The following is an 11,099-nucleotide window of genomic DNA, read 5'->3' on the forward strand; positions in this document are numbered from 1 at the left end:
ATGCCTGCTAATCTCAAAAAATACTGTAACAGAGGAGATTTTGTATACACACACACACACACACACACACACACACACACACACACAGAGACAGAGACAGAGACAGACAGACAGACAGACAAAGAGAGACACAGACACAGAGAGATACACACACTCTCACACACAGAGGGAGGGAGGGGAAAGGGAGGGAGGGAGGGAGGGAGGGAGGGAGGGAGGGAGAGAGAGAGAGAGAGAGAGAGAGAGAGAGAGAGAGAGAGAGAGAGAGATTATTTTTCTTGCCAATAATAGGCATCTCAATCTGTGTTGGGATGAGAAAATTTACCAGCAGCTGTAAACCACATTTAGGAGGATTATGCCCACTTCTGCTTATAGACACCTAGCTGTGTGTGGCCCAGTAGGGCATGCAGAATGGGTGCTTTTCTGAGTGTCTACAGCTCTTCTTCTTTTTTTTCCAGTAAGCTTTGAAGAGGAAAGAAATATTTGGCCCTTTCCATACAGTACCCGACACCCAAAGCACACAGGAAGTGACAGTTGGATGAAATCATTGTGTTGTCTTTATCCCTCTGAAGGAAAGATGAAAATTTTCTACTCTAAGAACTCCATCAAGAGTTCAGAAAATCCAAATGGCATGTGTACACTATTATAACATATATGCGAAGCATTATAATGCATATATTCACTACTATAATCCATGGATGCACGATTGTAATATATGTATGGACTATTGCAATCCATGCATTACTATTGTGATATGCATATGCATATATATGCATACACTGCTATAATCTATGCATACACTATGTAATCCATGCATGCACTATTGTAACCCATGTGCATTGAGACTGACATACAGCGGTTACTGATTCTCTAATGAGTTTCCCTGCTGCACACACTTTGAATATGTCTTCAAGGTTTACTGCTACGTGTTAGGAATGTCCTGTGAGAATCCTCAGAGGGAGCCACTGGCTCCTGGACTCTGCTTCATGTGCTTGAGTTTCTCTGATACCCATCTGCAGTTTCATTCTGTGACCATGGCAGTGATCATGCACCCAGTGAATCATTCAGCACAGAGGAGGCTGGAGCACTCAACTACAATTTACTGTTGTCACAGGAAACATAGAAAGTCATGTCGCCAAGCAGTACAATGTTGCTATCTGGTAAACTTTTAAATATCCTCGAGAACAGTTGAAATAAACTAAATAAACACCGCGTTTATGGACTAGAAGAGTCAGGACTTGATGTTCCAAATTCTGCTGAATTCATTTATAAAGTCAGTGTTACAGTGAAGGTCTGGCCTGTTTTAGGACCAGTTGGTAATATCTTTATAAGATCCACACAAAAATGTAAAAGGCAAGGAATAGAAAGGGCAGCCTTGATGCAGAATAAACATGAATTGTTTATATTTCTGACATCAAGATTTGCAAAGATATGGCGAGTAACCAAGAGAATATGATATCCATATAAAAGCAGGAAAGTTTCCCGCGGGAAATGAGAGGAGAATCACAGCTGAGCGGATGGCGTTCCAACTTCGGAGGTAAACTTGTTAAAAACAGAAGTCTGTCATGTGAGATAACAGTCATGCAATCAGGGAAAGAAAGTAAGCCCCCTTTGTCAAAAGACACGGCCATAGATGAGAAAGTGCTTTGAGTCAATTGTCTAGCAAAAGAGCCCACGGAGGAGGAAGAGGACATTTGCACAGAACTCAGGCTCTGGAAGTCTCAAGTTCTCACACTTGCAGAGAGTCTGCTTTGTCGGCTAGAGTTGTCTATACCTGAGACATCTGACACCTGGATGCGACTGCTGTTCATGAGTGTGTATGGCTTCTGTACATGGACTCTAATATCCCAACATGCATGCGCCTCTCATGTTGTGAAAAAAATTCCCAGTTTAAAAAATAGAGGAGAAAACGAATCTTTCTGAAAAGACAAAAAAGACATACTTGTTCATGATGAAATGTCAGTAAAACATTCACGAAGGCCCAAATCAACTTTATTCCTTCATATCGTGCTGTTAAACCAAGAACATAGTATATTTAGCTTTTAAAATATTCTGTCTTTTAAACTTTTATTTTATTATTTGTTTATGTTTATGCGTGTAGAGGTACCTGTGGAGGCAGGAGAGGCAATCAGATCCCCTGGCACTGGAACTAGAGGTGGTTGAGAGCTGCCCCACATGGGTGCTGGGAACTGAATCTGGGTCCTTTGCAGGAGCAGTGAGTGATCTTAACCAAGCATGGAGCACCGTTCCACTCGTGAAATGTACTTTACCTGGGAAAGATTCTCACTTGTGGTGGAATTTAACCCTAAATTGAAAGCATCTTCTACATAAAGTAGAAAACTGTATGCAGAAAATACCATATGTGTCATTTGCATGCATAAAGTACTTTTTTTCTTGGTCAGTGTAAAGTTTATTAAAGCACTGTGTGTGTATGTGTATGTGTATGTGTATGTATATGTATATGTATATGTATATGTATATGTATATGTATATGAATATGTATAAGCTCAACTCTGCTGCCAATCCTCTTCAGGTAAGTCCAGCTGTTCCCTTGTTAGCCCTCTTTCTTCATTTCCTGACTTTCCCAAGTCTGTTGACTTGAGTGACAGTTCTAACTTTTTCTCACAGTCAGAGTGTCCTTTAGACTGGATGATTCACCAGTTGGAAACTATCTCAGGCTCCCAAGATAATTGTGGAATGTCAGTTCACTGCACAGAGTGCAAGTTCAGCATGAAGGAGTATGAGACATGAGCTTCAGAAGAAGGCAAACGTTAAAAGCAGTCAAGTTCAGTTGCAGGAAGGGGCCTCCAGCTTCTAAGCTGGTGTACGTGAGGAAGGGTTCTCCCCTGCCCCAAACTAGTATACATGAAAGAGAAAGAAGCCTAACCTAACTGTCTTACTGTTCAAGCTTTCTAAGAAGTTAAAACTTGCCTCTAAGTTCACAAAAACAAGTAAGAAAGGAAAGAAAAAGAATTAACCTGTATTGTCTTCTCAAAGATCAACACAGAAACACCACCTGTCTGAAAAGTACATTGTGGTGATAATAAGTTAAAATCTAAATATTCCTGGAACCACGAAGCTGATAAGTTATGCTCAACATTAGGGGATTCTTGATTTTCAGTTTTGGAGGAAATCAAGTAATCGTACCAGTTGAGAGTAGTCTGTTTTGGTCACTTCAGTACTTAAAATCTCCTGTCAAGAAAATTAGAAGCTTCAGGGCACTGTGGGAATCTCTACAGAGAAACACTGCCATGTTGCCTTGTGTGGAGCCTAAGTTAGAAAATTGCTACAGTAAGTAGTATCTTAGTAGAGTGATTTGAAGAATCTCAAATACATAGCAATAAAATACAAGTTTCATTTAATATCTCATGACTGGACAACTTGTATGCAAAGAAATGTTAATTCCAGGACTTTGAAGAACGAGAAGAATTTTTGATGTGTTAATGAGTCTAATTCCAAAGTTTCAGACAGGTAAGATTACTTCCTCAACATGACAGGGCTTAAAAGTTACAAGGGCAATGTAAAGATTATTATACGTTTATGTTTTAAAAATATATAGTTCTGAAAAGTATTGTTACTTTAGCGACCCAAATAGAACAATCACAAAAATCATCTATAGTCTATGACCCTGGGTTCAGGCTTGTAAATTTGAATGGAAACAAGAAACAAACAAACCAACCCGGAAGTGTGTTGGCTTGATGTATTTCCATGCTTCTGTGTGGGGAAAAGGAGGCCCTGGCAGGAAATGAAGGCAGAGTAAGTCACACCCCTTTCTGAAAGGATGGTGACCTTGGCTCCAGGAAAAGCACTATGGGAATGTCCTCACTGTTCAACTTCCAATGCTGTTGAAGTGATTCCATGAAGTGTGTGTGCACAGTTGTTATTTATCCAGCTTTGAACTTAACAGTAGACAAAGAAACATTGGGAGTGACCCTAAGGAGACTCACATGGACGGCCACGACCGTACAAGATCTTGAAATTATTAAGTGGAGCAGTTGTCTCCAAGCACAAGGAGTACAGCATCTCAGGGAAAAGGGGAGACTGATTTTTTTCATTCTCACAGGAGACAACATGGAAAAAGACTTGAAATGCACCACGAGGAACTTAATGTAGAAATCAAGACATCACGACACCGGATTGAATGTTCACCAGGTTCCAGAGTTGGCACAGATCTCTTCCCAGAGGTCTTCAGGATGTATCATTAACAGCATTCAAGGAGGACCTTGAGGCGTAAACACTGTTGATTGTGGTGAGTGCTGTTTGGGAGAGAACAGTTGGCCAATAGCTACGGTAGCCGAGGGGCCGGCTGTGCACCTCCCCACAGCTGCAGAGCAAGCCTCTTGCCAGCTAAATTGAGCTGATTGGACACAACGTGGTTGTTTGTAAGCCCCAGAGAGCCTTCCCACATCCCAGCCCTGGGGCTGCTCACGGTATTTCCTCTAGCCTTCAAGTTTAGACCCAAGAAAACTGGAAAAATCCATCTGGTGTGGGCTGGGTTTAGAAATCTGGAATGTATGATCACTTCAAGAAGAGCAGAAGGCCAAGTTGGTCCCTCAGAGTACTTTGTCCTGGGAAGTTCTGAGGTCTAAGACCCATTTTCCTCTCAGCCAGAACTGAGTTGAGGGGTGAAAAAAGAAATTGATTAGATGAGCTATCCACTGTGGGAAGCTTAGCCCCTTAGCCAGACAGTGGCATGTATGAACCTAGCAGGTTTTTCTTTTTTTTTCTTTTTTTCTGGCCTGGAGTGTATGTGTGGGGAAGTGGGGTCTATAAATTAACTATGCTATCCCAATTCAAGCATATCTCAATCTCTTTAAAAATCTATCCTGTGTAAGAAACATTTTATGAGTCTTATTTTAAAACATTGGTTTTATGAACTGTCTTTACAAGGACACCTTTATCATATTTTAACGCTTTTTGTGACATTACTAATATGCCTTTGAAAGCCCAAGTGAAATGGATGGAAACATTATTAAGAACACACTCTTATAGAAACAGAAAATAAAACAAAAGTTTTTAATTAGAGTAAGCTTTTTTTTCATAATGATCCCAAGTTTGAAATTGTAGTAAGCTCAGGAAGGTGTTGACTTTTGTCTTAATAAATATAAATTGTTATTGAACAAGTCACAAGCAAGATAAGCAGCAATTTTTATGGCTAATTATATTTATGTGTATATCTGGGTATCTTTTCTACTTCATCTTTCTTTTCTGGTTACTTATGTAAATTCGTTATCTTAGGACCTAAAACAGTGGCAATTCTATGATTTTGGTTAGATTAAAAATATTGACCACAGGCTTCAAGTCTGGGCTCATTGTTTTGTGGTATAGTTACTCAGCTCAGGTACCTGCTCGTTCTCTTATTCATGTGGTAAACAGTTGGTGCCACGGTTTGTGCTGTGGTGGTTTGGGGGAGAGTGGCCCTCATAGGCGCATATGCTTGGTTGCTAGTTACTAGAAATGTTTGGGAAGGAGTAGGAGGTGTGGCCTTGTTGGAGGAGGAGTGTCACTGGGAGTCGGCTTTGAGGTTTCAAATGCTTCCAGGAATCCTGTGCGCTCGCTCTCTCTCTCTCTCTCTCTCTCTCTCTCTCTCTCTCTCTCTCTCTCTCCTCTTTCTCTCTCTCTGCCTGCTGCCTTTGAATCAGGATGTAAAGCTCTTGGCTATTGCTCAAGTGACATGCCTGTGTGCTTCCCACCAAGAAGCTAAAGGAAAAACCCCATGAAACTGTAAGCCAGTCCCCAGCTAAATACCTCTTTTAGAAGAGTTGCCTTGGTCATGGTACCTGTTCACAGAACTAGAACAGTGACTAAGACAGTTGCCATAGACACAAAGAAAGTAATTGATACATCAGGGAAGACATGTTGGCAGGTGCAAGAGGCAGCTGGTCACTTTGTACCCATTCCCAGGAAGCAGTGTATGAACAGAAAATGGACCACCTTCAGTGACTCTCTACTGCCTCCAGTGAAGCTCTGTCTCTCGCAATAATGGCACTAGCTGGTCACCAAGTGCTCAAAAGCAAGAGCCTTGAAGGGCATTTCTCATTCAAACAGTAACTGGAGGTACTACATGTCTTCTGCATTTCAGAAGAGAACAGTCTGTGATGGGGGACCAGGCACATTAAAAAAAAAAGGCAAAATCTTGGACAACTCTATTAGTTAGACTGTGTGTGATACAGACTGAACTTGAATGAGTTTAAGAGAAAGGAACTAAAGGAACTTATTGCTTACAGAACCCACTCAGTTTCAGGACAGACAGACAGACAGGAGAAGACAGTGCAGCAAAGACTCAGGGACGGTTGGCAGCAGGAACTTCTTATGGGCCCAGGTTGCTGTCCTCACCTCTGTATCGGCCTTCCATCACCTCATCACAGTTCTGTGTGTGGTGGTTCACTGCTGCAATCACTTTACTGTTAAGTCTGCATTTTCCACAAAGGAGAGGGACCAATGGAAGCTTCAGTTGAAAAGTATTCCCAATGTTCACTGACAAACCTAGGGGTCTGAGGACAAATATGAAGTGTGGCTTGAGGCTGGACTCACATCAAAATAGGACATCATTTAACATGGCAGCATGACTGAAGATGTGGAAGGCTGTAGTGACGAGAGCCCCTGACTGCTGAGCTGTGTGCATGGTGACACTGTGGGTGCTGTGATGGACCCTCAACACACAGAACACAGAATGATGCTTCCTCCTCTGGGATGGGCTGACTGTCCTAATAAAGAGGCAAAATGTGACCTTGGCATAGACACAGGTAGTAATTCTTCAGGTGGATCATGGTTCTAGGATCAGTATAAAAGCATGTCTAGAGTTTTGTCAGGCCAGAACATTGAGGTGCTTGTATTTTATCTGTTTTACTTTTTCCTTTTCTTTATTTACATTTCAAATGTTACCCCCTTTCCCAGTTTCCCCTCTGGAAGCCCCTATCCCTTCCCCCTTCCCCTGCCTCTATGAGGGTGCTCCTCCACCTACCCATTCCCTCCTCCCTCCCTGCTCTGGCATTCCCCCTACACTAGGGCATCAAGCTTTCACAGGACCAAGGGCCTCTCCTCCCACTGTTGCCTGCTCTGCTACATATGTGGCTGGAGTCATGGGTCTGTCCATGTGTACTCTTTGGTTGGTGGTTTAGTCCCTGGGAGCTCTTGAGTGACTGATTAGTTGATATTGTTGTTGTTCTTATGGGGCTGCAAACCCCTTCAGCTCCTTCAGTCCTTTCTCTAATTCCTCCATTGGGGACCTGTTCTCATTCCAATGGTTGGCTGTGAGCATCTGCCTCTGTATTTGTCAGGCTATGGCAGAGCCTCTCAGGAGACAGCTATAACAGGCTCCTGTCAGCAGGCACCTCTTGACATTCCCAGTAGTGACTGGGTTTGGTGACTGCATGTGGGGTGGATCCCCATGTGTGGCAGTCTCTGGATGGCTTCACACTTTGTCTCTGTATTTCCTCCTGTGAGTATTTTGTTTTCTTCTAAGAAGGACTAAAGCATCCACACTTTGGTCTTTTTTCTTCTTGAGCTTCTTTTTGTCTTAGAGACAAATACCAAAATGAATATAGTTGACCGGTAATTGGTTTCTTTTTTAGTACCTAAGTGTTCCTTTACATTGTTTCTGAGATAAGAAAACCACCTGTTACTATTTTTCTGCTTAATCAGACTGTAGAATATAGTTTTCTTAAAACTTGGGCTTCTTAAAATTATTATTTTAATCTAAACAGTGTTTAAGTGTAGGTCTGTGGATACATGCATATGACCACAGTGTCTGGATCCAGGAGCAGGTATTGAATCACCTAGAACTTGACATGAGTGCTGGTTCTCTGTAAAAGTAATATGCTCCCTTAACTACTGAGCCATCTTCTCAGACTCCAAAATTCTCATCTTTTGATAGCAGGTTTTTGAATATATATATATATATATATATATATATATGTCTTTTTTTTTAAGCTTTTTATTGATTCTTTGTGAGTTTCATAGCATGCACCCCAGTCCTACCCCTCTCCCCATCCCCTGTGTCTGGCCTCTGCCCTTGCAACCTCCTCCCCAAAGAAAAAACAAATAAGCAAAAATAAAACAAGGCATAGACAGCATCTCATCATGGAAGCTATAATATGTCACAGTGTGTCTTATAACGTACCCCTCTGTCCGCAACTCGTCCCTGCTCACTGCAATGACTCATTGGTCTGGTTCTAGGCCTTTGGCTTTTGTCTCACCATCAATATTGGATCCTCAGTGGGACTCCTCCTGGTTCCCCTGTTTTTGCTCTTTGTCATGGAGATCCTGCAGGTTTGGGTCAGCAGGACCGGCCTTTTCATTCATCCCAAGAGTTCACAGTTGATGTAGATTTTGAGTGGGCCAATTCAAAGCCCCGAATCTGGGCTTGACTGGTAAGTGGGCTGGTCAGCTCAGCCCTGGGATACCATGATAACTTCCTTGCCCCTAACTTCAGCACAGCAACCCAGTGCAAGTCAGTTTGAATGAAGTTTTAGGCAAGATACCAGTTGCATTTCCTCTAAACTGAAATGCTGGCATGTGTCATTATAGACATTAGAGCTGGCTTTCACATGAGTGTCTGGCCTGTGCAAGAAGTACAAAGAGGAGCTAGAAAGGGACTATAGAGAAAGCAGGAGGTAGGCTTGAGAAGAAGACCCAAGACCTGACTAAGGGTCCAGGTCCAGCTTTACATTGGAAATGTATGCCAGGAAGAAAAAGGTGGCTTCAAGGGTGAATATTGAAATCATTCCAGAACCATAAGACTAAACTGAACTTCAAAATTGGACTTGACAGTCAATGACATCAAACTGCTTATTCTTATTAAGCTTTTGACTTGGTGTTCTGGTCAACTGACCGATTACTTCTTTGTTTTCCAGGATGACAGAAGTGTGTCCTTTATATCTTTTTATGTGACTGGCTTCATGTTGAGCACATAGATTTTGTCCTGTTGATTTGGTTTCTAATAGTTTAACACACACACACACACACACACACACACACACACACACACACACACACACACACACTCACAATGTAGTAGTTGTTTAGGCAAAAAAAAAAAGACATTCAAATGAACTGATCTCTTGACTGGAAAATTAAATGTATGTAGCCAAGATTCTCTGCAAATTGTAAGCTTACCTTCGCCATTGCAAGCCAAGGTCAGCCAGCATATGCGTTGTTAGAGATTCATTTCTGATCTGGGGAGGATCTGCTGTGGGCTGTAGCATGCTTCATGCTTGCAGCACGAGCTCTCCTGGCTTGTTCTGTATCAGGCTTTGGTTTTGGCATGCGTGATTAAGACTTTGGCTGAAGAAGCCAAACATAAGGTTCAATCCAATTTAGTTCCTGCTCCAAGCGGTTCTCCTTATTTGTTCAAGAATTTCAGACTGATTTTTCTCCCTCCACTTACTGTGATCACTCGTCCTTCATGTGTTTCTTGAACAATAGGCACCTAGGGACTTGGGTTTGATTTACAATATATGTTGTTAAAGAATAGTTGTTGGTTCAGCCATTCTTAATAGGGACAAGTTAGATGGCTGGTATTTCAAGGGAAGAAGCTCTTTATACCAAGGACCCACATGCAATACAAATTGGTTCCTGGTCTAGGTGACAGAAAAGTCATTTAGGCTGTGCTTGTCACAGTTTCAACAGGGTTGTGTTCACTATTGATCCTTCTGATAACCTCAGGTCCTTGTAAAAGTCCTTAGATCGGTCTATACGTCTTTTGCATAAGTAAACCAGGCTGCTGGCCTCTCAGTGGCCTTGGTTTCAACCCCAGCACTGCAGAGAAGGAAAGCAACACACACACCTATAATCCCAGAGCCTGGGAGGCGAAGGCCAGAGAATCAGAAGTTCAAAGTTTTCCTCTGCTATGTAACAAGTTGGAGGCCAGTCTGGGATTCCCCAGAACTTGTCTCAAAACCACTGTTTTCCCCCTACAAACAAAAATTCTATTATGTATTAAATTTATCAATGTATTTTTGGAGAATCATAGAATCATGGAACTGAGAAACAAATCCAATCCTTTGGTGGCAGTTCTGTCCCCACTTGTTAAATGGCTTTCTCAAAAGCACTCTTGACTGTGTGCAGATGAATGTTAATATACTTGGACTTGACAAAAGTCAAGACTAGTGAGTCACAAGTCCAAAGACATCAATACAAATATGCCATCTTCTCCAAATTTCGAGTAAGAAAAAAGAGAACTATGTATTTTTAAATTATTTTGACAGAGACTCACAATAACAGACTAATAAAATGTTAGTTTGTTATGAGTGCCTAGGCACGACCAACTCCAAAAGCTTTATTTCCAGATGCAAAGGCTGACCTTCAACTGGCCACACCCAGACTCAGCCTGTGGCTTCCACTTGACAACTCTCATCACTGACACCTTCGCCCACTTTTGCCTGAATTTTAAATGTTGTCATGTTCAAACAACATGGGGAAAGTGGAGGGGGAGGGGTGATGGAGAGGGAAGGGGGAGGGGATTATTAAAGGGGTGGGTTTACTTTCTTAACGAATAGTCTTCAGCTTCAAAACCAGACTCTTTCTAACTGTTCTGTCATTCAAGGTAGTATGGACGGGTACAACAGTAATAAAGGATCCTGCTGAAGGGAGAGGTCTCTAGGGGGTCCAGACTAGACAGGGCAACTGAAGCAGACATGATAGGAGTGTTAATAGTGTGAGGAAGAGGGAAATGCCCTTTGTTTACTTTGTGAGATGATCTCATATTGCTGACTTGAGGGACTGTTCTTGAGAGACAGAGGCCATGTCCATGTGTGACGGAGTCTCTTGGGTTGGGGGTATGGGTGATCTTATATTCTGCAAGGGATCTTTCTCTACTTAATATGCTCTTAGGGCCTTTCTACTTCTCTCTTTCTGGTGATTTAGAAGAAGGACAGAAGAGATAAACAGATGGATACAACCAGGAATAGACCAGGAAGTTTCACTGATGACTTCTGCCAATAGTTATTATTAAGAAGTACACACAATAGACACCATTTTTGACCTTATAAAGCTTATCTGGTAAGGTACATATGAGTGTGTGTGCACACAAGCAAGTATGTGTGCATGCACATAAGAAACATTGTTTGAGCATGGATGACCTTCCAGGATGCTATCTCTTC

The 11,099-nt window shown here is 42.0% G+C and overlaps 1 long non-coding RNA gene across 2 annotated transcripts; it reads right to left on the minus strand.

Annotated features, from left to right (window-relative positions):
* Window positions 1-1,263: 1,263 nt before the first annotated feature.
* Window positions 1,264-9,256, minus strand: LOC134485902 (uncharacterized). Of its 2 annotated transcripts, XR_010064258.1 has the most exons (3): window positions 9,115-9,256; window positions 6,334-6,491; window positions 1,264-4,253 (listed from the first exon to the last, which is right to left on the minus strand). It is a non-coding gene; the product is annotated as an uncharacterized LOC134485902 (long non-coding RNA). The 2 variants fall into 2 exon arrangements; XR_010064257.1 differs by having other exon boundaries at window positions 1,264-6,491.
* Window positions 9,257-11,099: the final 1,843 nt, after the last annotated feature.

The sequence above is a fragment of the Rattus norvegicus genome, chromosome 2 (genome assembly GCF_036323735.1).
Source record: "Rattus norvegicus strain BN/NHsdMcwi chromosome 2, GRCr8, whole genome shotgun sequence".
NCBI lineage: Eukaryota > Metazoa > Chordata > Mammalia > Rodentia > Muridae > Rattus > Rattus norvegicus.